The sequence below is a fragment of the Ranitomeya imitator genome, chromosome 1 (genome assembly GCF_032444005.1).
Source record: "Ranitomeya imitator isolate aRanImi1 chromosome 1, aRanImi1.pri, whole genome shotgun sequence".
Lineage (NCBI taxonomy): Eukaryota > Metazoa > Chordata > Amphibia > Anura > Dendrobatidae > Ranitomeya > Ranitomeya imitator.
The window spans coordinates 701,660,420-701,686,851 of record NC_091282.1 but is presented as its reverse complement, the minus strand read 5'-3'; the positions used below and the strand labels follow the sequence as shown (position 1 = coordinate 701,686,851).

Below are 26,432 nucleotides of genomic sequence, written 5' to 3'. Positions count from 1 at the left end.
CCACTAAAGGCAAACATGTTGAGAATAAAGCTACAAGATTAGTGAAAACATTTGTCTCTGGGAACAAAGTAATTGATCCAACTGGTCAACCCCTGTCCAAGAGCTCTTAAATGCCTCATTCAGACATCCGTATATCATATACGTTCAGTCTGATATACTAAAACGCTTAGGTCCGCAACTTGTGCTTTTTCTTCCTACTTGCGTTGTCACTAGTACTATTATCTGTAGCTGTTAATCATCTTTTAGAAATGTTAAGTTTTACTTACCCATCACTGCACTTTCCACGCTTGGTCCTCTAATGTTATAACTTAAAATAGTTGCTGGGGACAAATCTATTGATGATATATCCATATACAAGACCCTCACCAATTAGCGATTATTTCTTCCGGCGGTGGATGCAGCTGCGTACATTGGCCATGTTCACGTACTGCACCTTATCTCTTAATCAAGTGAATTTGAGGTCAGACACAGAATCTGAGTAGGGTCACAATATAAGGAGCCGCACCATTCCAGATTTGTACATTAATTCCAGCCGCTGCCGGAGCAGATAACTGATCGGCGAGGGTGTCGGGGCGAGGGTGTCGGGTGTGGTGAATGTCTAATGTTCTGTATAAAGGAGTTGGAGCATGTGCAAAAGGTGATAGGATGCTGCAGTACAGGAGTTTTTATAATCAACTGCTGTTTGAAGGGTGTTGTAAGCCCCACCAATCTGATACTGATGACCTACCCTAACTATTAGGGTTCATCTAAGTAACGATTCAGTCTATGCAATCCAAAAATATCACCCATCTTGGGTAGTTTGATGTGCAACTTGCAGCACAATGGGGCTCTATACAAACTTCCAAAACTTGCTAAGCCAGTTAGATCATTATGAACCCAGTCAAAACTGTGAGTGTATTTTAGACAGAGAAATAAGACATTAATTCCCATTAGCCACCGATATGAGGACAATCTCTATGTCTCAGAATATGTAGATGCAAAATAACTAGTGATAAGCGAATATACTCGTTACTCCAGATTTCTCGAGCATGCTCGGGTGTCCTCAGAGTATTTTTTAGTGCTCGGAGATTTAATTTTTATTGCCGCAGTTGAATGATTTACATCTGTTAGCCAGCACAAGTACATGTGGGGGTTGCCTGGTTGCTAGGGAATCCCCACATGTATTTATGCTGGCTAACAGATGTAAATAATTCAGCTGCGGCAATAAAAACTAAATTTCCGAGCACTAAAAAATACTCAGAGGACACCCGAGCATGCTCGGGAAGTCTTGAGTAACGAGTATATTCGCTCATAACTAAAAATAAGCAAGAACAATAAATATGGATGAGCCTTGTGAAGTGTTGTTTCCATTTTTGTTCTTTCTTAATTTTATTTTCTGTATGTCTTCTATGGAAGGGATATTCCTTCCATCTACATATATTCTTAATAACCTTGTGACAAGGAGGAGTTGTCTCATGCTAATATGGTCTCATTTTAAAGCCAACCACATGCAAGATGGCTGTTGGCCCAACGATTCTTTAGCCATTCAATCGACCCACAACTATCTCAGCCATACACAGGAGAGCTTGCTCAGCTGTGAGCTTGTGTTCTCTGTGAGAAAGTTGATGAAAGCCATCTCTGCATCTAATCTCAGGGAAAACAAAGCGATCAGCAGTCCAAAATCAAACATACCCATTCGTCACCTTCCCCGACAATCGGCCAGCCAACAACCATATAGACATCAGAGTGTCTGTCGAACACATCAACATTGGCAGGTTAGGATGACATTAGTCTAACGTGATTGGGGGCTTCAAGTGTATTGAATTGGAGATACAAGCTGCAGTTGGTTGCCTTATGACTAGGGTAAAATAGGAGACCCATGTCCTCATTGTTTTGGAACACAATGGAGGTCCAAGAAGTAGGACGGACATCAATCTAAAAGTGATCACCAATTAAGGGAAAAATAATGATTTAGGTAGACGAGAGACAAGTCCCCATTGTTTTGGAACACAATGGGGGTCCAAGAAGTAGGACCGACATCAATCTAACAGTGATCACCAATCAAGGAAAAATTAATGATTTAGGAAAAATACCTTTAATTTCCTTCTCCCTCTCCATATAGGTTAAACTGGAAAACTGAAAACAGATTGGGGTCTTTATTGTTGTCCATGTGGCACAGGTTGTCAGCCATCTTATTTTTCTTACATAAGCCAATCTATTTCTGATTTGTGGTTTCCCAGGACTATTCCCAGATGAATTAATATTCTTTGCAGATTTTGTAGTTCATTTAGCTCATCTTCAAAGCCCAGCACAATCTGGCAGATGACACTTTTAAGGAATGGTGGCGGCAAATCTATAATTCAAGTGTTCTTACAGTTTCCCTGACATCCTGCAAGACAGAAAAAGCAGACATGGGATAATAGTGTAATTGCCTACATGAAAATGACGGCTGAAAAATTTGGGTAATTAATAAATATTAGTTGGCCCGCACTAGTGGTTGTCGGGGGCGCAGGCAATTTAAGGAAAATCAAGCTGGTCAAATGTAAATGTATTTAATAAGATGATGAACAGAGAGAGGTATGTGTGTCACTGCGATTGTCGTCTGTGTAAAACTAACCGATTTTTTTATACGTTGTGTGTGACTCCAGCCTAAAGGAGATCTCCCAACATTAAACATAATGGTATTTTACTTACTGATCAGAAGGGGTCTGATTGTCAGGACCTTGCAAAAGAACAGGGGCAGCAGCATTTTTTCCCCTCCACAGCAGCACTGCCATCTATCTGCAGTGTAGGGAAGTGCAACACAGCCCTATGTATGTGAACGGAGCAGCTCCCTATACAGCAGTGCCACTTTGACAGTAAAAAATGATGAACGAGAATTGACCCCAACTGAGCATATTTACACCATTGCATAATAATTGGGAATATCCCTTTTAAAAAAGTAATATCTGCAGATTATTTTACCTTTTTTTCCCTACGGTTGGATTTATTTTTTTAATTTTTGCAAGGTTGTTTCCACCAATCTCTCCCATCGGGAAACAATGTACAATCTGAGTTATTTCAACGCTGCAGGTTTTTTTTTACTTGGAACCAGAGGTGACTCCAGGTCACCAATAAGCTGCAACCTTAGAAGAAAGACTTTTCAATGACTGTCCAATAATATGGAAAATCTGATGGTTCAGAACATGTCCAGTCCCTTTTAGGCTGCATTCATTTACATCTTCAGTTTTAAAGATGAAGTCTTAAACAGTTAAATGTTACTTTTATTCTACTTCCACATATGTAGCTAATATTTTATATCTACCTGCCTGAAATCGACTGGGCAAGGAGTTCGACAAGCTGGAAAGCCCCCAAGGAAAATGTTAGGATTTGTTTCAGCTTTGTATTAGTATGCTTTGGGGTAGTGTGGTGCCACCCACAGGTCATTTTTCTTTACTGCAGTGTTATGAAAATTAATGTTTAAAATGTATTTTGTGATAACATCGTGGATATGTGGTTTGCTTGGCTATTTTCTTGCTGAAGGGGGCAAGTTTACCTTTCAAATGGTGTATAATTTGTGTATGGGTGCAGTATGAACGGCGATACAAAGTAATCACCGAAAAAGAGTGTTTTCGAATAATATAGAAGGATCATTATCCTTAATTTGACATAATTAAAACACAGCCTCCAACTTTGCATCTATTTCTTTGTATTTTTATGCATTTACTTTACTAATCTTCTTGTTATTAAAAATTACAAGCAAAAAAAAAAAATCTGGTTTCTGTCTGCAGCTCCTATTCAGTAGGATGTGTTTCCAGGGTAGCTGACTGCTTACAAGACTGTGTAGTCCCTTCCGTCTTACCATTAGCAAGAAATAATTGACAAACGGAAGTTAGCAGTCTTTAACCGCGGAGACAGATATATAGGCATACGTGTTGCAAATGTAGGGATGTGGACAGACTTACCCTATTCCTACCCCTGAAAACAACAGACGCACCATGTGAATACCGTCGTGTGGTTTTATATGTAAAAGTAATATGTGTCTTATGTAATGTGGCGTTTGTATGTTCTCCCCGTGTTTGCGTGGGTTTCCTCTGGGCACTCCGGTTTCCTCCCACATTCCAAAGACATACTGATAGGTTATTTAGATTGTGAGCCCCATCGGGTACAGCGATGATAATGTGTGCAAAATGTAAAGCACTGTGGAATATGTTAGCGCTATATAAAAATAAAGATTATGTGTTATAGCGGTGCACAGTATGTAAAGTGGTAATGCATAAAGAAACTATAGCATAGGATAAACTTAGCATACCATAGATGTAGAACAAGGATATTAGGTTCAGGATACAAGATAGGAAATGGTTAAGGATTGAACTAGCCCAGTGGGTGGGCAGTAGAGTCAATAAACAAGGGGGGGGGGGAGAGGGGGCACTGTCAGCCAGTGAGGTGCAGTGTGGAGGTCAAGTTCAGCTAGGGTGAGTTGCGAGGGGCAGCATGGGTCAACCATTCAAGGAAGTGGGAGTCCGAATAGAGTTCAATAATGGATATTCCTGCAATGTCTGGGGACTAGGGCTTGGGCCAGGAGCAGGCCTGGTCTTCTGCTATCACGAGGTCAGTGGACATGGGATTAGGTGAAGGGGAATGTGGCCAGTCCCGGGACACTGCTGAAGGGGATAATGAATCCCTAAGGCTGATGGAGTCAGTGGACTTGGGGGCAATCCAGGATGAATGGGTGGTAGAACAGAAGCGGAGTTTTACTAAGAAGGAAGAAAGTGCGAATTGCTGTGCCCTATCCCACCTGATGATCTCGAACAGTCTAGTAAATGTTTAACTGTTACAAAGATTTTGGTGTCCCAAGCATAGTGTGCGGTGACTCCTGATCAAGGAAGCCTAATTTCAGTGGAGACCTGCGGCCTACAATTGAGTGTGATGCACCCCAATTCCTACAGCACACAGGAAATGGGATATCCTTTGCCTGTAAAGTGCCTGGATAAAACCGGACAGCAGCTCAGTTGCAACTACCGCTCGGCCGCACCTAACATAAACACAAAACAGCACTCTTCATTAAAGGAGTTATCTGTTATGAATAGGTAATTCAGAACCACAATGGACCTTGAAATTCAGAGCACACAAGTGACCTGACAAAAACCACAAAACATAGGACGAGCTCTGAGACGTGGGAACTCTGCTGACCGCAATCCCTAAACCTATCAAACCACACTAGAGGTAGCCGTGGATTGCGCCTAACGCTCCCTATGCAACTCGGCACAGCCTGAGAAACTAGCTAGTCCTGAAGATAGAAAAATAAGCCTACCTTGCCTCAGAGAAATTCCCCAAAGGAAAAGGCAGCCCCCCACATATAATGACTGTGAGTAAAGATGAAAAATACAAACACAGAGATGAAATAGATTTAGCAAAGTGAGGCCCGACTTACTGAATAGACCGAGGATAGGAAAGATAGCTTTGCGGTCAACACAAAACCCTACAAACAACCACGCAGAGGGGCAAAAAAACCCTCCGCACCGACTAACGGTACGGAGGTGCTCCCTCTGCGTCTCAGAGCTTCCAGCAAGCAAGCAAAAACAAATAAGCAAGCTGGACAGAAAATATAGCAACAAAAGTAACACAAGCAGAACTTAGCTTATGCTGAGGAGACAGGCCACAGGAACGATCCAGGAGGAAGCAAGACCAATACTAGAACATTGACTGGAGGCCAGGATCAAAGCACTAGGTGGAGTTAAATAGAGCAGCACCTAACGACTTAACCTCATCACCTGAGGAAGGAAACTCAGAAGCCGCAGTACCACTCGTGACCACAGGAGGGAGCTTGATCACAGAATTCACAACAGTTATCCAGGCTTGGGGATAAAGTCTGCAGTCACTCTATGTGACTGTAGACTAGTGAGTCCTCACAGTGAGAACTGTGCGTACGGTTATGATTCTCCAGTGCCGACACCAAGAAAGGGGGGTGTGACCAAAAGAATGTGATCTGCATATATGTGGCCAACTAGACGTGTGCAGCATCGCTCAATCCAATAGAATTGAACAAGGACTGAGATGTCTAGTCAGAACTGCATACATGGGGTCAAATGACTGATCATTTCCCTGGTGCCGGTACCAGAGAATCCTGACAGAGCACACTGTGCACACTGAGGATTCACAAGTTTGCAGTCAAATAGGAATGCAGACTCAAGCTCCAAGCCTGGATAACCATTTTAAGAAGGATTATAACTATGATATTTGCAAAGTTGGATACATTGGATGATTATTAACTGTAAATTCATAGCTTTTTTTACTTATGCACAAAACTGTATAGTGTTGTATGCAAAAAGTGGAAAGAGAATAATCGGCTACGTTGCTCACGGGTCGTCAGATCTTTAGTTGTATTGTGGCTTCAGTGTGCACATCACCTGTGAGAGACTTCAGAATCCGATGACCAAGTTCGGTACAATTTTAAGTAATCTATTGTAAGGCCGGAGAGCCCCTTTAAAAACAAATCTGGTTCCAGTTCTCTCTTTGTAGCTGACCAGCCGAATGCATTAATGTGTTTTTAAGGGCAGAAAAAGAAGTGATATGATAATACTAGTGCTTATGAAAGGGTGTAGGGATCTACCATGAAAGGACCATTTCACACAATACTGTTATATAAGCAAGATTAAGCCAACAAAACAACAAAATAATGACATGAGTCACAATATGAATCACCGGCATTTAAACTAACTCCTCCGAATTCCTGCACATTACAGAAAATGGACAGTTTCACAAAAGTGACTTGTAAACGTATAATTAGCTTCTTCCTTCAGTGTCATTTCAATCCACAATCTACTAGAAAAAAATATTACAAGTACTAATTGGACATTTTTATTCTGCTTTCCACTAGAAATAAAGCAGATATGCCAAGATTTATTTTACATATGGGGGAAATAATAAGATGTGACTTGAGAAATATTCATGAACAAGTTTTAGGTGTTTTTAATTCTTGGTAGTTGCACGGCCAGGGGCAAGGGATAGACATGGTAGGTAACAAGCTAGGGGGTTATTGGGGAAGGATTTTAACAGGATATTCCAGTAATATCAATTATCACCTATCCTCAGAATTGGTGATAACTACTGGATCCAGGCTTGGACTGACACACAGGGTAACAGGTGAATCCCCCAGTGGGTCCCTGTACGAGAGTAAGCCACTTACCCCACCATGAGCAGAAGTTGGCCTAATACATTTGATTAACTATGAACATACATGCAAAGATTCTATGGGTTCATGTCACCTATGATATGGATCTTGAGTAGAACCTCTACGTAAGACTACATTCATACAATTGTGTGAAATGTTTGTGTGCTGCCTGATTTTTTTTTATCGGACAGCGCATGGACCCATTGAGCAGAATAAATCTATTCAGATATCTTTTCAAATGACGGATCAGAGAATGAGATCCATGAAGTGCACAGGATGACCTATTCTGATCTGGTTTTGAAGATCAGGATAGGACATACTCAGTGGGCCGGTGTAGTATCTGATCGGACAGCGCACTAACCCTTCACATGGATGTGTGAATGCAGCCTTCGATTTAGGCAAACAAGGTTTGTTGGAAATCTACTAGGAGTTGGCAAAAAAAGCCTAACCCACTATCAATTGGATACCATGCCACTTTAAGAAGATAAAGTACACTGCTCAAAAAATAAAGGGGACACTAAAATCCCACACCCTAGATATCACTGAATGAAATATTCCAGTTGTAAATCGTTATTCATTACATAGTGGAATGTGTTGAGAACAAGAAAACCTAAAAATTATCAACGTACAGTACAGACCAAAAGTTTATACACACCTTCTCATTTAAAGATTTTTCAATGTGTTGAGAACAAGAAAACCTAAAAATTATCAACGTACAGTACAGACCAAAAGTTTATACACACCTTCTCATTTAAAGATTTTTCTGTATTTTCAGGACTATGAAAATTGTACATTCACACTGAAGGCATCAAAACTATAAATTAACACATGTGGAATTATATACTTAACAAAAAAGTGTGAAACAACTGAAATTATGTCTTATATTCTAGGTTCTTCAAAGTAGCCACCTTTTGCTTTGATGACTGCTTTGCACATTCTCTTGATGAGCTTCAAGAGGTAGTCACCAGGAATGGTTTTCACTTCACAGGTGTGCCCTGTCAGGTTTAATAAGTGGGATTTCCTGCCTTATAAATGGGGTTGAGACCATCAGTTGTGTTGAGCAGAAGTCTGGTGGATACACAGCTGATAGTCCTACTGAATAGACCGTAAGAATTTGTATTATGGCAAGAAAAAATCAGCTTAGTAAAGAAAAACGAGTGGCCATCATTACTTTAAGAAATGAAGGTCAGTCAGTCCGAAAAATTGGGAAAACTTTGAAAGTGTCCCCAAGTGCAGTGGCAAAAACCATCAAGCGCCACAAAGAAACTTCAGTGTGAATGTCCAATTTTCATAGTCATGAAAATACAGAAAAATCTTTAAATGAGAAGGTGTGTCCACACTTTCGGTCTGTACTGTGTGTGTGTGTGTGTGTGTGTGTATATATATATATATATATATATATATATATATATATATATATATATAGAAAAAATAGATAGTTGTAGGCTGGTGGCCCAAGGGTGGCATGTACGGTGGAGTATGACCCATCAGAGGGAGATCACCTTGCCATGGTTGATGGGCACACATGAATTGGCCAATTTATGCGCTAAGAATCTTCATTTAATCTATTACTGTAGGTTTTATGAAAAAAATATATATATATTTTTAAAAAATGTATGAAAAATATTTTTGAGAAGAATAATTCATATTGAATATTTGTTTGTGTTTTCACATGGCCTAGATTCATGCACATGTGCTGCTGCATTCTTATACATATTTATATATATATATATATATATATACTAGATGGTGGCCCGATTCGAACGCATCGGGTATTCTAGAATATGCATGTCCACGTAGTATATTGCACAGCCCACGTAGTATATTGCCCAACCACGTATTATATTGCCCAGCCACATAGTATATTGCCCAAAACAAGTGGCCATCATTACATTAAGAAATGAAGGTCAGTTAGTCCGAAAAATTGGGAAAATTTTGAAAGTGTCCCCAAGTGCAGTTGCAGTTGCAAAAACCATCAAGCGCTACAAAGAAACTGGCTCATATGAGGCCCGCCCCAGGAAAGGAAGACCAAGAGTCACCTCTGCTTCTGAGGATAAGTTTATCAGAGTCACCAGCCTCAAATTGCAGGTTAACAGCAGCTCAGATTAGAGACCAGGTCAAGGCCACACAGAGTTCTAGCAGCAGACACATCTCTACAACAACTGTTAAGAGGAGACTTTGTGCAGCAGACCTTCATGGTAAAACAGCTGCTAGGAAACCACTGCTAAGGACAGGCAACAAGCAGAAGAGACTTGTTTGGGCTAAAGAACACAAGGAATGGACATTAGACCAGTGGAAATCTGTGCTTTGGTCTGATGAGTCCAAATTTGAGATCTTTTGTTCCAACCACCGTGTCTTTGTGCAACGCAGAAAAGGTGAACGGATGGACTCGACATGCCTGGTTCCCACCGTGATGCATGGAGGAGGAGGTGTGATGGTGTGGGGGTGCTTTGCTGGTGACACTGTTGGGGATTTATTCAAAATTGACGGCATACTGAACCAGCATGGCTACCACAGCATCTTGCAGCGGCATGCTATTCCATCCGGTTTGCGTTTAGTTGGACCATCATTTATTTTTCAACAGGACAATGACCCCAAACACACCTCCAGGCTGTGTAAGAGCTATTTGACCAAGAGGGAGAGTGATGGGGTGCTACGCCAGATGACCTGGCCTCCACAGTCACAAGACCTGAACCCAATTGAGATGGTTTGGGGTGAGCTGGACCGCAGAGTGAAGGCAAAAAGACCAACAAGTGCTAAGCATTTCTGCGAACTCCTTAAAGATTTTTGGATGACCATTTCTGGTGACTACCTCTTGAAGCACATCAAGAGAATGCCAAGAGTATACAAAGCAGTCATCAAAGCAAAAGGTGGCTACTTTGAAGAACCTAGAATATAAGACATATTTTCAGTTGTTTCACACTTTTGTGTTAAGTATATAATTCCACATGTGTTAATTCATAGTTTTGATGCCTTCAGTGTGAATTTACAATTTTCATAGTTATGAAAATACAGAAAATTATTTAAATGAGAAGGTGTGTCCAAACTATTGGTCTGTACTGTAAATCACAACTAATATCCCACGGAGGTCTGAAGTTTGAATGATGCTCAAAATCAAAGTGGAAATGAAGTTACAGGCCGATCTAACTACAGTGGAAATGCCTCAAGACAAGTAAATGATGCTCAGTAGTGTGTGTGGCCTCCATGTGCCTGTATGACCTCTCTACAATGCCTGGGCACGCTCCTGATGAGGCAGCAGATAGTCTCCTAAGGGATCTCCTCCCAGACCTTGACTAAAGCATCCACCAACTCCTGGACAGTCTGTGGTGCTTCGTGACCTTGGTGGATGGTGCGAGACATGATGTCCCAGATGTGTTCAATCGGATTCAGGTCTGGGGAACGGGCGGACCAGTTCATAGCTTTAATGCCTTCATCTTGCAGTAACTGCTGACACACTCCAGCCACATGAGGTCTGGCATTGTCCTGCATTAGGAGTAACCCAGGGCCAACCGCACCAGCATATGGTCTCACAAGGGTTTCTGAGGATCTCATCTCGGTACCTAATGGCCGTCAGGCTACCTCTGGCGAGCACATAGTGGGCTGTGCGGCCCTCCAAAGAAATACCACCCCACACCATTACTGACCCACTGCCAAACCGGTCATGCTGAAGGATGTTGCAGGCAGCAGATCGCTCTCCACGGAGTCTCCAGACTCTGCTATGTCTGTCACATGTGCTCAGTGTGAACCTGCTTTCATCTGTGAAGAGTACATGGCGCCAGTGGCGAATTTACCAATCCTGGTGTTCTGTGGCAAATGCCAAGTATCCTGCATGGTGTTGGGCTGTGAGCACAACCCCCATCTGTAGACATTGGGCTCTCAGACCATCCTCATGGAGTCGGTTTCTAACAGTTTGTGCAGACACATGCACATTTGTGGAATGCTGGAGGTCATTTTGCAGGGCTCTGGCAGTGCTACTCCTGTTCCTCTTTGCCCAAAGCCTGAGGTAGCGGTCCTGCTGCTGGGTTGTTGCCCTCCTATGGCCCCCTCCACATCTCCTGGTGTGCTGGCCTGTCTCCTGGTAGTGCCTCCAGCCTCTGGACACTACGCTGACAGATACAGCAAACCTTCTTGCCACAGCTACTTGTGTGGGTTGTAGAGGCCGTCTCATGCTACCACGAGTGTGAAAGCACAACCAACATTCAAAAGTGACCAAAACACAAAGCAGAAAGCATTGGTACTGAGTTGTGGTCTGTGGTCCCCACCTGCAGAACCACTCCTTTATTGAGTGCGTCTAGATAATTGCCAATAATTTCCATCTGTTGTCTATTCCATTTGCCCAGCAGCATGTGAAATTGATTGTCAAACAGTGTTACTTCCTAAGTGGACAGTTTGATTTCACAGAAGTTTGATTTACTTGGATTCATATTCTGTTTAAGTGTTCTCTTTATTTTATTTTAGCAGTGTATATACTGAAACACATAAAAATAAAATAAAAGACGACACAACGAATGACTGCTTGCCATGACTATTCACCAGGACATCTGTGAGCAATTTAGGAGAATAGCCAAGTTCTATCCTCTCATTACACCTTATATATTTATGGAAGAGGCATAGTTGCGCTGGAGGAGCCATGGTTGCTATCCAATCTTTTTATTTTATGGACAGTCAATGAAATATTAGGTCATTAAAGGTCTGACCATGATGTCTATGACAGAGTTTACACTGTCATCACAAACAGGAGTCTAATGGCCTCATTTTTCATAGACTGTCAGTAAAATACAATAGAACACACGTTCTTGCTATCTTGAGATGAGAACATGTGGCTCTGTTATAGCCGTGCTTATGAGTGATGACAGGGTAGAGCACAATAATGACTAAAAGAGAAATAAAAAGTGCGGAACCCGAACTAAAAGGGGTAAACAGGATGCTAGGGATAGCATACTCGCCTATATAAGATGTCCTATTACCAGGCAGGGTGCTAAGGGTAGTATGCTCGCCTATATGAGATCTATTACTACCAGGCAGAGTGCTAGGGGTAGCATGTGCAGCTATATGAGATGAATTGATACCAGGTAGAAGGCTAGGGGTAGGATTCTATCCTATATGAGATGTATTACTACCAGGCAGGGTGCTAGGGATAGTATGCTCACCTATATGAGATCTATTACTACCAGGCAGAGTGCTAGGAGTAGGATGCTCACCTACATGAGATGTATTACTACCAGTCAGAGTGCTAGGGATAGGATGCTTGATTACCGCCTTGGGATATAGAAGAAACAGCTGCAGCTCTTCTCATAAATCAGCTCAGCTGGAGGATGCTAGCGGTAACGCCAATAATAATTAAAAATGAAGACTGGGAGGAACACGGCGCTGCTGAAGAATTCTAAGTCCTCAGTGATGTCCTTTTAGGGCATTTTTTGGTGAATGGATGATATCACGATTACTGGTTTTGACACTGAACCAGTGCCTCCCTTGGGCCAAGACATATTTCTAGTTTGTATCCATGTACCAATAAATACTCTGCCTTCAGATTCATCTTCCTCTTTAGGATAGTAGAGAAACTGGCCTAAAGAACTACAACTAAGTTCAAACAGTGCAGATTGGTGCAGTTTTTTTTTTAATTCTATTATGAATCAATTCTTTCTTTGGCTCATCAAACATGCATCAAAAACAACATCAAAATCCACCAACAATAGTCTGCATGAGCTGCACCGAAGCATGAACGACATTAGTCAGATCTGAAGACATAAAAATTACATAAAGAGCAAACATAATGATTTTAAGAATTCTACTTTTGTACAAAAATGCACAGATTTAATCAAAATAAAGTATTACATCAATTTGAATATATTTTTCGCATTACAGATCTGATGCGTTATTTCTAAAATGCAGTGCACTGGGAGTAGTCAGATCCTGGTCAATGCTATGGGAACCAGTGGAGTCCTTAAGTTGAACTTTTGGACAACCTCCTTTAAGTATAAAAAAAGTCCCCAAAGGAAGAGAACCTCTTTAAAGGGATTGTCCGGTCCAAATCGATAAGTCTGCAGTCACTCTGTGTGACTATAGACTTATGAATCCCCCCAGGGCACGAGTCGAATGGTTATGTTATACATACTCCTGGGCAGAAGCCGACTAGTGGACGTGGCCTCCATACTCTTATGTTGACGCAGCTGGCCAGTGGGCATGGCCGACTAGAGGGTCCATACAAGTGTATGAAAGAGAGGCTGTACCCACTGGCCAGGACTCCAAGAGTATGCATAACTCATACATAACCTCCTCCGGTCCAAACTAAAAAAAACGGCGAATCCCCACAGTGCGCAATGCATGAGCTGGGGGGGATTCATAAGTCTGCAGTCACACAGAGAGACTGCAGACTTATCGATTTGAACCAGGCAACCCCTTTAAACTATTTTGCAGAGGGTAATATTAAATAAAATTGGAGTTTACTCCAGACAACACTTTCTGAAGACATTATTTTACATGCAGAGAATGAACTGTGCATGCAAGCGACCTTATAAAATAGTGAATTACTGTATTAGAGCTAACCTTGGGGAGTGAAAAAATATTTATGGAACTCTAAATAAAAAGTGCATTACTTGCTCCATTCTGCCCGGCTGAAAAATGACCATGGTACAACATACAGCAGCATGAATAAACACTTCCAAGCAGCCTGAAGCTTTCCCTGATTGAATAGAGCGCAAAGACATTCGTTATCATGACTGGTCAGATATTATGGTTGCTGACCCAGAATGGCCCCTAACCCTCCGATGCCAGTGAAGGAAACACAGTTGTAGAAGGACTTCTTTTAGGTTACCGTATTTATGTTACTTATCCAGCAAAATATTGTATTTTGGGATAAGCATACGATAATACTCCATTTTATGTGACAGCTACAGCAGGGCTGCCCTTTCCCGTAATATAGTGTATATACGGTAGTTCATGTTATTGTTTTTGGGGGAGTTTTTTCTTTCCACCTAAGATAACACAATGCTCATCAGCAAGCCGAAAGGAAACAACAAAATCAATTAAATGTTATAAGCCTAATTGATCTGTGGTGCAAGGGAATTTTGTTTTCAAGAACAGGGATTTTCTTTTTGGTCTGGAAAGTATTCGGTAACATACATTATGTTCCTGTGGTTTCCAATAAAGATTATTCTGATCTATTATATTGATTTTAGGCTTTAATTTAAAGGAGAGTATTTAGAAATCTTCTAGAATAGTTGTGTTAACCCTGCTGCAACCATTTTTTAGAATGAAAGAGGTATATACTGAGCCACAATATGGGTAATTTCTTGGGTAAGCCAAAATAAACTGTCAGAATTATTAAAAGTCATTAAAAGGGGTTCCCCTAGCCACAACTTGTTGATAATTGATGGCCCCACAGCTTACAGAGTGCCTAATTTGAATGGAGTAAATGGTATCACTACTCCATCTATTAACTATGGGACTGCTGGAAATAGCTGAAATATTGGCTATCTCTGGCTCTGTCATTGGATACCGGCTGTTTGACAATATTAATTGTATGGAAGTTCAGAAAGCTGCAAAGCAAAAGTGCTTGGTAATTTTCAGGGTGCCTATAAAAAATAAATAGGGAGAGCGGCACATGTGTGAAAGCATATACCAGAGCCCCATTCTGAACATAAACGCGGGTCACATTATAGTGGCATTAATTAGCAAAGTATTTATTAATAACAGTTCTTCCCCTTTAGGCTGTGTGCACACGTTGCGTTTTTTTCGCGTTATTTTCCGATAAAAACGCTATAAAACCGCAAAAAAAATGCATACAGTAAGCATCCCATCATTTAGAATGAATTCCGCATGTTTTGTGCACATGATGTGTTTTTTTCCGCGAAAAAAAACGCATTGTGGTAAAAAACGCAGCATGTTCATTAATTTTGTGTTTTTTTTGCGGATTTCCCACTACAAAATGCATTGGGAAGTGTCCGGAAAAAAACGCGGCAAAAACGCATGCGGTTTTCTTGCAGAAAATGTCCGTTTTTTCTCAGGAATTTTCTGCGAGAAATCCTGAACGTGTGCACATAGCCTTACTCAATATGGTTTATTTGCAAATCACTCATTTAACTAATAGACTAATGATGTGCACCTCTGGAAATCTGGGCCAAGTATGGAGGGTAAAAAAATGTGACTTGGACATTAAAAGGTCAGGTCTGGATTCCCTATGAAAAGTAAAGGCAGAGCATGGTAGAGGTGATTATTAGAATCCAGAGTACATATCTGTCACAGGTAGCGGTCATTGGTAAAAAGAGAAAAAAACGTTAGAATCAAGCTGTTCCCTGCTCCTTTGCAGTCATCGGGGCAGCGAGCAGCACCAAGCAGTCATGGCTGTTTTCCGATCATGCAGACTGTTCCGATCATGCCCACTGATTAACGTCCCGCTCAGCACATTCACAGGCAAAGCGGGACGTCAATCAACTGCACAGTGGGCATGATCAGAGAACAGCCGTGACTAAGATTCTAACATTGTTTTCTCCGGTCACTGATGACCGCTACCTCTGAAAAACACATGCTGTGGATCATAACTATCACCTCCATTATGCTCTGCTTTTACTAATACACCATGTTCCAAATTATTATGCAAATTGGATTTAAGTGTCATAATTATTTTGTTTTTCAAATAAACTCGTGGATGGTATTTTGTCTCAGGGCTGAATGGATCACTGAAATCATTCTTAAACACGTGATAATTAGTTTTCCAGGTGATTCTAACTAAAGGAAAACTTCTTAAAAATGATGTTCCACATTATTAAGCAGGCCACAGGTTTCAAGCAATAGAGAAATAATTGCTGTTATTGAAAAGCGTTAAATAGTGCAATGCCTTGGACAAGGTATGAAAACATTAGATATTTCATGAAAACTTAAGAGTGATCATCATACTGTAAAGAGATTTGTGACTGAAACAGAGCACAGACAGAGTTCATGCAGATAAAGGCATAATGAGGAAGGTTTCTGCCAGACAAATTTATTGGATAAAGAGAGCTGCTGCCAAAATACCATTACAAAGCAGCAAACATTTGAAGCTGCTGGTGCCTCTGGAGTCCCTCGAACCTCAAAGTGTGGGATCCTTCAAAGGCTTGCTGTGGTGCATAACCCTACTATTCGGCCACCCCTAAACAGTGTTCACAAGCAGAAACGGTTGCAGTGGGCCCAGACATACATGAAGACTAATTTTCAAACAGTCTTGTTTACTGATGAGTGTCAAGCAACCCTGGATGGTCCAGATGGATGTATTAGTGGATGGTTGGTGGATGGCCACCATGTCCCAATAAGGCTGCGACATCAGCAAGGAGGTGGAGGAGTAATATTTTGGGCCGGAATCATGGGGAAACAGCTGGTAAGGTTCCTGAAGGTGTGAAAATGACCTCTGCAAAGCATACAGAGTTTCTGACTGACAACTTTCTTCCATGGTATAAAAAGCAGAAATGTGCCTTCAGGAGCAAAATCATCTTCATGCATGACAATGCACCATCTCATGCTGCAAAGAATACCTCTGAGTCATTGGCTGCTATGGGCATAAAAGGAGATAAACTCATGGTGTGGCCACCATCTTCCCCTGATCTCAACCCTATAGAGAACCTTTGGAGTATCATCAAGCAAAAGATCTATGAGGGTAGGAGGCAGTTCACATCAAAACAGCAGCTCTGGGGGGCTATTCTGACTTCATGCAAAGAAATACAAGCAGAAACTCTCCAAAAACTCACAAGTTCAATGGATGCAAGAATTGCTAAGGTGATATCAAAGAAGGGTTCCTATGTTAACATGTAACTTGGCCTGTTAGGAAGTTTTGGAGTTAAATAGCTTTTTGTTCAGTGAATGTGACCTCCTGATGCGGCAAATTCCACAAATGAGTATTTTCAGTTCTTTAAAACATATCAAATGTTTAGAAATTCTACTGTGCCTAATAATTTGGAACAGTGCATTTTGAGTTTTTATTCATTTTGGAGATTATATTGTTATCATTGGGAGGTTTCTTCAATAAAACGTGATGTATACTCTAACAGGTGATGACTTTTATTAGACTGACTGTCATTTGCACCGACCATTTAGGAAAATCCAAGAAAAATGTAATTTGCATAATAATTTGGAACATGGTGTATAGTGAATCCAGACATTAGAAGATTAATCTAAAGGGCATGTGTCAGCAGGATAAACCCTCCTAAGCCGTCTATATGAACATGAACCTGTAAATTACTGGGCTGTCTAGCATGAACTGTGCACTTGAGATCTCCCCAGAGTGGCTCAATGATATTGAGGTCAGGAGACTGAGATAGCCACTCAACCTTCACTTTGTTCTGCTGTAGCCAATGACAGGTCGACTTGGCCTTGTGTTTTGGATCATTGTCATGTTAGAATGCCCAAGTACATCCCATGCGCAGCTTCCAGGCTGATGATTGCAAATTTGCGTCCAGTATTTGCTGAAAAAATGCTTAATTCATCTTTCCTTCAACCTTGACCAAGTTTCCTGTGCCTTTGTAGCTCACACCCCCCCAAAACATCAGTGAACTACCTCCATGCTTTACAGTAGGAATGGTGTTCCTTTCATCATAGGCCTTGTTGATCTCTCTCCAAATGTAACATTTATGGTTGTGGCCAAAAAGTTAAATTTTGGTATCATCACTCCAAATTACCTTGTTCCAGAAGTTTTGAGGCTTGTCTCTGTGCTGTTTTGTGTATTGTAGGCGAGATAGTTTGTGGCATTTGCACAATAATGGCTTTCTTCTGGTGACTCGACCATGCAGCTCATTTTTCTTTAAGTGCCTCATTATTGTGCCTCTTGAAACAGCCACACTGCTAGTTTTCAGAGAGTCTAGTATTTTAGCTGATGTTATTTGTGGGTTTTTCTTTGCATTCCGAACAATTTTTCCTTACATTTAGTAGCCATTCAAATCCATTTGTGTAAACTTCTGTGCATGTTATCAGGCTAAAATCACCGGGGTACGTGAACTTTTGATTAGGGTCATTTGGATCTTTTGGGTTGTCATTATGATTTATAAAGAGAAAACAATGTAGTTTGACAATAAATGGCTTCACCCAACCACTAACCATGAGTGGAGAAAAAGTTTTGGTGTTATCATTCATATTTTATGAAAAATGGCCAAGAAAGCAAAAATTCTGCCAGGGTATGTAAACTTTTGAGCACAACTGTAGATCTTAACAGCTCATCTACATATTAAGAAAAATATGGATTTTTCTAGCAAAACATATTGCATTGCAGTTACCAAGGTATCATTTTATTCAACTTTCTATAACCTACATGCCCATATAGACAGTTTAGGAGGGTTGATCCTACTGACAAATTTTTAAATAAGCAGAAAAGACTATGAAGGGTGTTGGGTCTTTTACTTCCTCCTTTTATTTTTTTACATGTTTGTGTCATTTTATCAGTTTGTGCTTTTGTAAACACTATATGTTATATAGTATAGCTTACAACTTTAACACATTTGGTCCTAAAGAGTATATCTGGTCTACAACTGGATATAAAAGTAGGCTAGATGACTGGGTCACCATAACAGTCATCAATAACCAGTGTCAGATTGGGAACACTGGGCCCACCAGAGGACTTGATTCTGAGGGCTCACCTTGCATATATTTGCATTCATTTAAAAACACAAAAATAGAAAAAAATCTAATCCATAAGTTTCATCAAATATATACAGTGTCAGGTTGGTATGAACATACCTACATGTCAATTCACAGAAAAAAAATCTAAGGGAATAGAAAGTGTCTTTACCCTAGGTATCCCTTTCTGACAGCAGAGGTTGGCACCCTGGGGATAGGATATGGTGCTCCTGCTCCATATAGGCTATCCTTACCTGACCCTTACATGGTATCCCTAAACAAAGCAAACATCACCACCCAATAAAGTGCTTAAGTGCCATAAAAACAAGACTAAGTCTGGCTAGACCTATAGGATACTAGCCTAAAGGTGTGATTACCTCTCTACAACTGTAATTTCATCTAAAACTCTCTACAGATGGAAAGAGCTGCTTTAAGGAGATTATCAGATAACTATCTCTTAACGAGAAATCATATGCATCAAATGAGTCAATGGATCCAATAACAGAGATGATCTGTATGTATGTATGTATATGCTTATTGACAGTATAGGGGTAGTCCCAATAATTGAGAGGTAGGTATAAGTAAGGTAAATCCTATTAAATGAAAGTCATACAATCAGTTATTGTCAGATTGTTGACAATGTGAAAAACGCTCAATTGCACACACCCAAAGCATATCAGTAACAAATAAAATTAACCCCAAAGCGTAATAGTCATAACTCATGTCAAACTCATGCCAGATGAACACAGCATATACATAATAGAAGTAGTATAAAGTGAATACAAGTAAAGCAGACCAATAGTCAACTTATTTTACGTAGAGATATCCTCTACTCCATCTTGGGCATTTCCCCCGTTGGGTTCAATAAGGGGTTCATCATGGGATATATTCCAGGTGAAAGAAACGGAGCTAAGATGAAGCTCCTGCCACATGGACCGCATATGTCATGATAAAATATGATACCTCCACATTAAATTATTCTACACAAGGACAGTATTAGGACCCCAGTGTGACGACATTACACTTGCCCCATAGCAATTGCAAAGGTTTGCTGCTATGGATGCCCCTGAAGGATAAGCTAGGGCTCGCTGGAGGATTCTCTGGTTCTCTGGTAGGCCAGTCCTACCTGGTATATAACCAGCAAAATGGTTGACCATGGTTGTATTTTGTTGTACCAAGTTGCAATATTTGGAGCAGCTTTAGAGAGGAAAAAAAGCCCATGCTACTCTAACAAGTGAAACACTACGACAAAATTCTTGAGTACATATGAGTTGTATTATTGGGTGAGGTTATGGATTACATTAAAAAGAGGATACTTTTTAAAATATTTTCAATAAAATAATAGAAATTATAATCCGACATGGCTTTTGGTGGGATGGTAAGGAGGAAATGTGGATAACTTGATAATGTCTCCCAGATTTGCCAAATGTGCTCATTTTTATCAGACACATGGACACAATTATTTTGATCATGATCTGTTACTTATCCCCAGAGTTCCTTTCCTCAAAGAGAAAGCTAAATTGGCAACCACTGACAACTAATTGGTTTGCACCTTCATGAAAAGCGATTGACATTCATTCCAGCAAGTCAGCTTTCACTGGCCCTGTCCACAAAAGCTCATTGTAAAATCTGATGGAGTGTATTGACCATTTTTGCTATAAACTGCCAAATCACATTAAAGAAACAAAGCAGACGCTGCACGGACAATCCTTACTGCATTATTAAAAAGGGCAAGAAGACGGCGCATGAAGTCAATGTAAGCAAATGAAGCACGGCGGAGGTAAGCACTCATTGTCATGGTTTGTTATTTTGCATGTCAGCTTCAATAATGGCTTTTAGATGAGACAACTTCAATTTTTTTTACTGTAAATAGAAGTATTTTCTACTTTATTAAGTACTTTCTAAAGAACAGAAAATTTTAATAACTCCATCTGTCCGAGACTTAAATGCGCAAACGCAGTTTATACATATAATTCACTTCAAAGTTTTCATCGGCCAACTTAATCAACGGTTGCCAATGTGTCTACCATAGAGTTGGTGCAAGCCTATTGGTGCGACCCAGTCCACTGGCTACCTCCGTAATCTGTGGTCTGAGAACCGCCTTATACCTGTAGGTGTTCCCAGCTCTTCTTTTCAGTAGCTGGCTTGGCACAAAGTCATCTTGTGGTATGATGCCCACGTGATGTCACACTAGGCGAGCTTTTCAAATAAGTAGCCACAGATTCAGTTAAGTAAGATGAGTTTCTCAGGGATCCCATCCGGTGGCCACAGAATACTGAAGTGGCTGATAGACTGGGTCCGGAGTATCGATTTGCACCAACTCTAGTCAACCCTATCATTTTTCATGAGCACGACAAATTTTTTTATGCAATACCTATGACAAATAGAATGGTCTGGGTGGGCTGCACTCACTTTCTCGGTGAACTAGAGCAATCTCATATTCTGCTAGGTATGCGGTTGAACTGAGATGACAAGAGGAAGTCTAATACCTATATATCTTGGACAGAAAATCAATATCAGATCAGTGGGGTCCGGCACTCCTATGATCAGTAGTTTGAAGCTTCTGCTATGGCAGATGTACAAAAGTGGAACATCCCAGCTACAGTGCCTTATGAAAGTATTCCGCTCCCGGGAACTTTTCAACCTTTTCCCACATGTCATGCTTCAAACATAAATATACCAAATGTAAATTTTTGGTGAAAAATCAACAACAAGTGGAACAATTGTAAAGTTGAACGTAATGTATTAGTTATTTAAAGTTTTTGTGGAAAAACTGAAAAGTGGGGCGTGCAATATTATTCGGCCCCTTTACTTTCAGTGCAGCAAACTCACTCCAGAAGTTCACTGTGGATCTGTGAATGATCCAATGTTGTCCTAAATGTCTAATGATGATAAATATAATCCAGCTGTGTGTAATCAAGTCTCCATATAAATGCACCTGCTCTGTGATAGTCTCAGGGTTCTGTTTGAAGCACAGGGGCCAAATAATATTAAACGCCCCACTTTTCAGTTTTTAATTTTCCACAAAAGTTTAAAATAACCAATAAATTTCGTTCAACTTCACAATTGTGTTCCACTTGTTGTTGATTCTTCACCAAAAATTTACATTTGGTATCTTTATGTTTGAAGCATGATATGTGGGAAAAGGTTGAAAAGTTCTAGGGAGCCGAATACTTTCGCAAGGCACTGTACTGTAGACTGCATAGCGGCAGTCCTCGGTTGCAGCAGCTCCGTTACTAATAAAGTAAATGTAAGTTCAGCTGCAGGACCCGATAGCTACCACTAGTGTCTACAGAGACAAGCAGTTCTGGGCAATCTGGATGCAGTTGGAAATAGAAATAGCTAATTGATGGGGTATTGAGTGACAATACCTGAAGATCTAATACTGAACACTTATCGTAAGAATAGGTCTTCAATATATTAGTGTTGGACAAACCTTTTATTCCTAACCAATGTGGTTTTTTTTTTAATCTCACACCTGTTCACATTAAGCTGTCTAGTTCCCTATAAAGGAAATGACGATTTTAATTGTGCACCTGGACCCGTGGAAGCGCACAAGCGCGAAACGATCGTAGTCTTGTTCTTTCTCCCCACACCGCTGATCTCTCCCAGCCGCCTCTCCTTACTATGTCCGTTGTTACGTTTCGATGAATAAAGGACTTTGATTTGCAATCTACCTGGGTGAGTGCCGCATTTTCCTTTTTCTCCTTGGATATTTGTTCACTGCTTTTTATGCTGAGCACCACCCGAACATTGCAGACTATATACGTGCTATAGGAGTCTTGCAGTGGAATCCTCAGGCTGCGGCTACACCGCCTGCTGCGATAACACCTAGTGACGTTCATATTTTGTGCTTTTTGTTTTTTATTCCTAAATTTCCCATTAATAAAAGGGAAATGTGCCACTCTTGTAAAAATGTTTATAGATTGTAAGCTTGCGAGCATGGCCCTCATTCCTCTTGGTATCTGTTTTGATCTATGTGCTTATTGTTATGCTGTAATGTCTATTGTCTGTACAAGTTCCCTCTAAAATGTAAAGTGCTGCGGAATATGTTGGCGCTATAGAAATAAAATTATTATTATTATTTAATAAACCAGATTAATAGTGATAAGCGAACATGCTCGCAATAAGGTGTTATCCGAGCATGCTTGGGTGCTAATCGAGTGTCTTGGGTGTGCTCGAATAATATGTTTGAGTCCTAGTGCCTGCATGTCTCGCGCCTGTTCGAGAGCTGCAACACATGCAATCCAGTTTAGTTTAAACAATAGTTTATATTCTGATGCAACAGATTTTTTAAGTCATAATCGCTGCATAAGCAGCTGTCAAGCCAGAAATGCTGAAAAAGGGCCCCTAGTCTTTATAGTCTACTAAGTGACAAAAAGTAATAGAAAAGTTGAAAAGTTACTCAATAATCATCAACTATCCAGAGCTTGACATATTAATTCATTTACACACCTAGATCTTAACTGGATAAAATAGTCCATTCATAGATTATAATGGGAGATCTTCAATACTCATCCTAAAAGAACTCATACCAGACCTTTCACCCGATATAAAAAAAAGTAAGAAAGACAAAAAAGGGTAAGAAATCGAGGCTGGATCTCCACTTAGAATGGCAAGAGAGCAGCCACCTCAATAGATATAGTACATACAATAACTGCACAAACGGTACATAAATAGCAGAGGAGAAAAGAGGAATTCAACAAACAAAAAATAGGAAGATTATGAAATTTACAAAAAAAGGTATCACTTGCACAGGTTTACCACCTCACCACAGTACTAGGCAACACTCCATGGTGGAGTTACACAATTGTTCTAGATGGAGGGTAGTAGTTAGAAAATGTTGAAAGTGGAAAAAAAAAAAGATTAAGATGTATGGATTTGCCATTTACAACGATCCCTTGATGAGCGAGACAGTGCGTGTGATTTATAAATCAATAGGCTATAATTGTTCAGGGCACCAAATACTGAATACCAGCTAGGAGTTAACTTCGCTAATTGTTTTCTTCTACCTGCTGAATACGCATCACTAAGGGAAAAACACATTTAATTTTCCATAAAGTCCATCTACAATTCTCTAATTTCTGGCAACTCAGTTCTTCTGAAGGGGCAGACTGAGAAACTGATTTTGTAAAGGGCTGTATTGATGGATGCCAGTATTTGGTAGAAGAGGGTTTGGACATCATGGCTATAATCTGATTCTATATTCAGCTGGCCGTACACATCACGTAGCTGTCACATGAACTACTCTGTGGCCAACAGCTATCCACTCCTTCCGAGAGCCCCATACGCTTGGGCTTCTGTATTCTCTATGACACTTCCTGTCAGAGGCATATCTCCCTGCCAAACAAAAGAATCGGGCGATTCAATTTCCCACCATCTGATCCTTATGTCACCGAATATCATCTATGGGAGTGTGTTGGGAGGCCTCTATACACATCAGATGGTCGACAATCGCATCCAAAATCGGCTGACTTTTATCTAATGTGTATGGGGGTTTTACATATGAGACAGGCTACACCCTTGCTAATAAAGTATCCAGCTAACGGAAAAAGGCCTTTCTATTATTTATACAACTGTGAACACACAATTATTGAGGTATTTATGCTTTTTTTCTTCTAGCTAGGCAAAACGTCTGTTGGCACAATGGCTAGCTGAGACGTGAGATAACAAGTACCCCGAGTGAAGCTGGCTACACATGTTAAATGTTTTGGACCATTTTGGTTAACCACCATTTAAAAAAGTAAATTATCCTTTATAACTTTTTTTTCTTAATATTGGAGTCCCTTTTTAAATCCCTGCAGATTGGTGGGGGACCATGTCCTGAGACTCTTAGCATTCACTTAACACTTCAGCACCTCTCCTTGAGGGGTAAGCAGTAGTAATGTGCGAGGGTGTCCTCCGAGTATTTGCTAGTGGCTCGGAGATTTAGTTTCTGTCGACACAGCTGCACGATTTACGGCTGCTGGACAGCTTGAATACATGTGATGAATGCCTGTTTGTTAGGGAATCCACACATGCATTCAGGCTGTCTAGCAGCCGCAAATCATGCAGCTGCGGCAACACAAACTAAATCTCCGAGCATGCCAAAATACTCGGAGAGCACCCGAGTGTGCTCGGGAAAACCTGAGAAACAAGTATACTCACTCATCACTAGTGTGCAGCTAAGGACGCGCACCTCCCCCCTGAGCGAGCACACAGAGAGGAGTACAGATTCAATAGAAAGCTACTGCATCGATACAGTGTGAAGCCTGTGCTTTCTGTAGAATCTTATCTTCTCTCCATGTGCTGCTGAGGTGAGAGATGTGCCTGAGACGTACACCTCTCGGAGAGGAGGGTTTGAGCGATCAGTGGAGGTCTCAGGACCCATTCTGCAAAAAAAAAAAAAAAAAAGAGCCCACTGGTGAGCTTAGGAACTCAAAAAGGCCTGGACGTCCACGGAAGACAACAGTCGTGGATGATTACAGAAATCTTTCCATGGTGAAGAAAAACCCTTCACAACATTCACCCAAGTGAGGAACACTCTCCAAGAAGTAGATGTTTCAGTATCTAAGCCTCGTAAAGAGAGGACTTTAACCCCTTTCTGTCATTGGACATACTATTCCGTCCATGTGGGGTGGGCCTAAATTCCCAAGGACGGAATAGTACGTCCAGGGCGATCGGCCGCGCTCACGGGGGGAGTGCGGCCGATCGCGACCGGGTGTCAGCTGCCTATCGCAGCTGACATCTGGCGCTATGTGCCAGGAGCGGTCACGGACCACCCCGACACATTAACCCCCGGCACACCGCGATCAAACATGATCGCGGTGTGCCGGCAGTGCAGGGAAGCATCGCGCAGGGAGGGGGCTCCCTGCGTGGTTCCCTGAGACCCCCGCAGCAACGCGATGTGATCGTGTTGCTGCGAGGGTCTCCTTACCTCCCTCCCTGTAGCAGGCCCGGATCCAAGATGGCCGCGGCATCGGGTCCTGCAGGGAGGGAGGTGGCTTACCAAGTGCCTGCTCAGAGCCTGCAGTGATCTGACAAGAGTGCTGTGCAAACTGTCAGATCAGCGATCTGTGATGTCCCCCCCCTCCCCCCCCCCCCCCCCGGGACAAAGTAAAAAAGTTTAAAAAAAATTCCCACATGTGTAAAAAAAAAAAAAAATTCCTAAATAAGGAAAAAAAAAATATTCCCATAAATACATTTCTTTATCTAAATTAAAACAAACAAACAATAAAAGTAAACATATTTAGTATTGCCGTGTCCGTAACGACCCAACCTATAAAACTGGCCCACTAGTTAACCCCTTCAGCAAACACCGTAAGAAAAAAAAAAGGAGGCAAAAAACAACGCTTTATTATCATACTGCCGAACAAAAAGTAGAATAACACGCGATCAAAAAGACAGATATAAATAACCATGGTACCGCTGAAAGCGCCATCTTGTCCCGCAAAAAACTAGCCGCCATACAGCATCATCAGCGAAAAAATAAAAAAGTTATAGTCCTGAGAATAAAGCAATGCCAAAATAATTATTTTTTCTATCAAATAGTTTATATCGTATAAAAGCGCCAAAACATAAAAAAATGATATAAATGAGGTATCGCTTTAATTGTACTGACCCGAAGAATAAAACTGCTTTATCAATTTTACCAAACGCGGAACGGTATAAATGCCTCCCCCAAAAGAAATTCATGAATAGCTGGTTTTTGGTCATTCTGCCTCACAAAAATCGGAATAAAAAG

The 26,432-nt window shown here is 41.0% G+C and overlaps 1 protein-coding gene across 3 annotated transcripts in view; it reads right to left on the bottom strand.

Moving 5' to 3' along the window:
- The window catches only part of SLC8A3 (solute carrier family 8 member A3), a 470,913-nt gene that overhangs the window by 291,735 nt on the left and 152,746 nt on the right, over positions 1–26,432 (bottom strand). The window contains exon 2 of one of the 3 annotated variants that reach the window (XM_069731646.1): positions 2,073–2,368. The exons of the other annotated variants lie outside the window; for them this stretch is intronic. The gene's annotated coding sequence lies outside the window, so the exon portion shown is untranslated. The remainder of the gene's footprint in view (positions 1–2,072; positions 2,369–26,432) is intronic. 3 annotated transcript variants of the gene reach the window in all.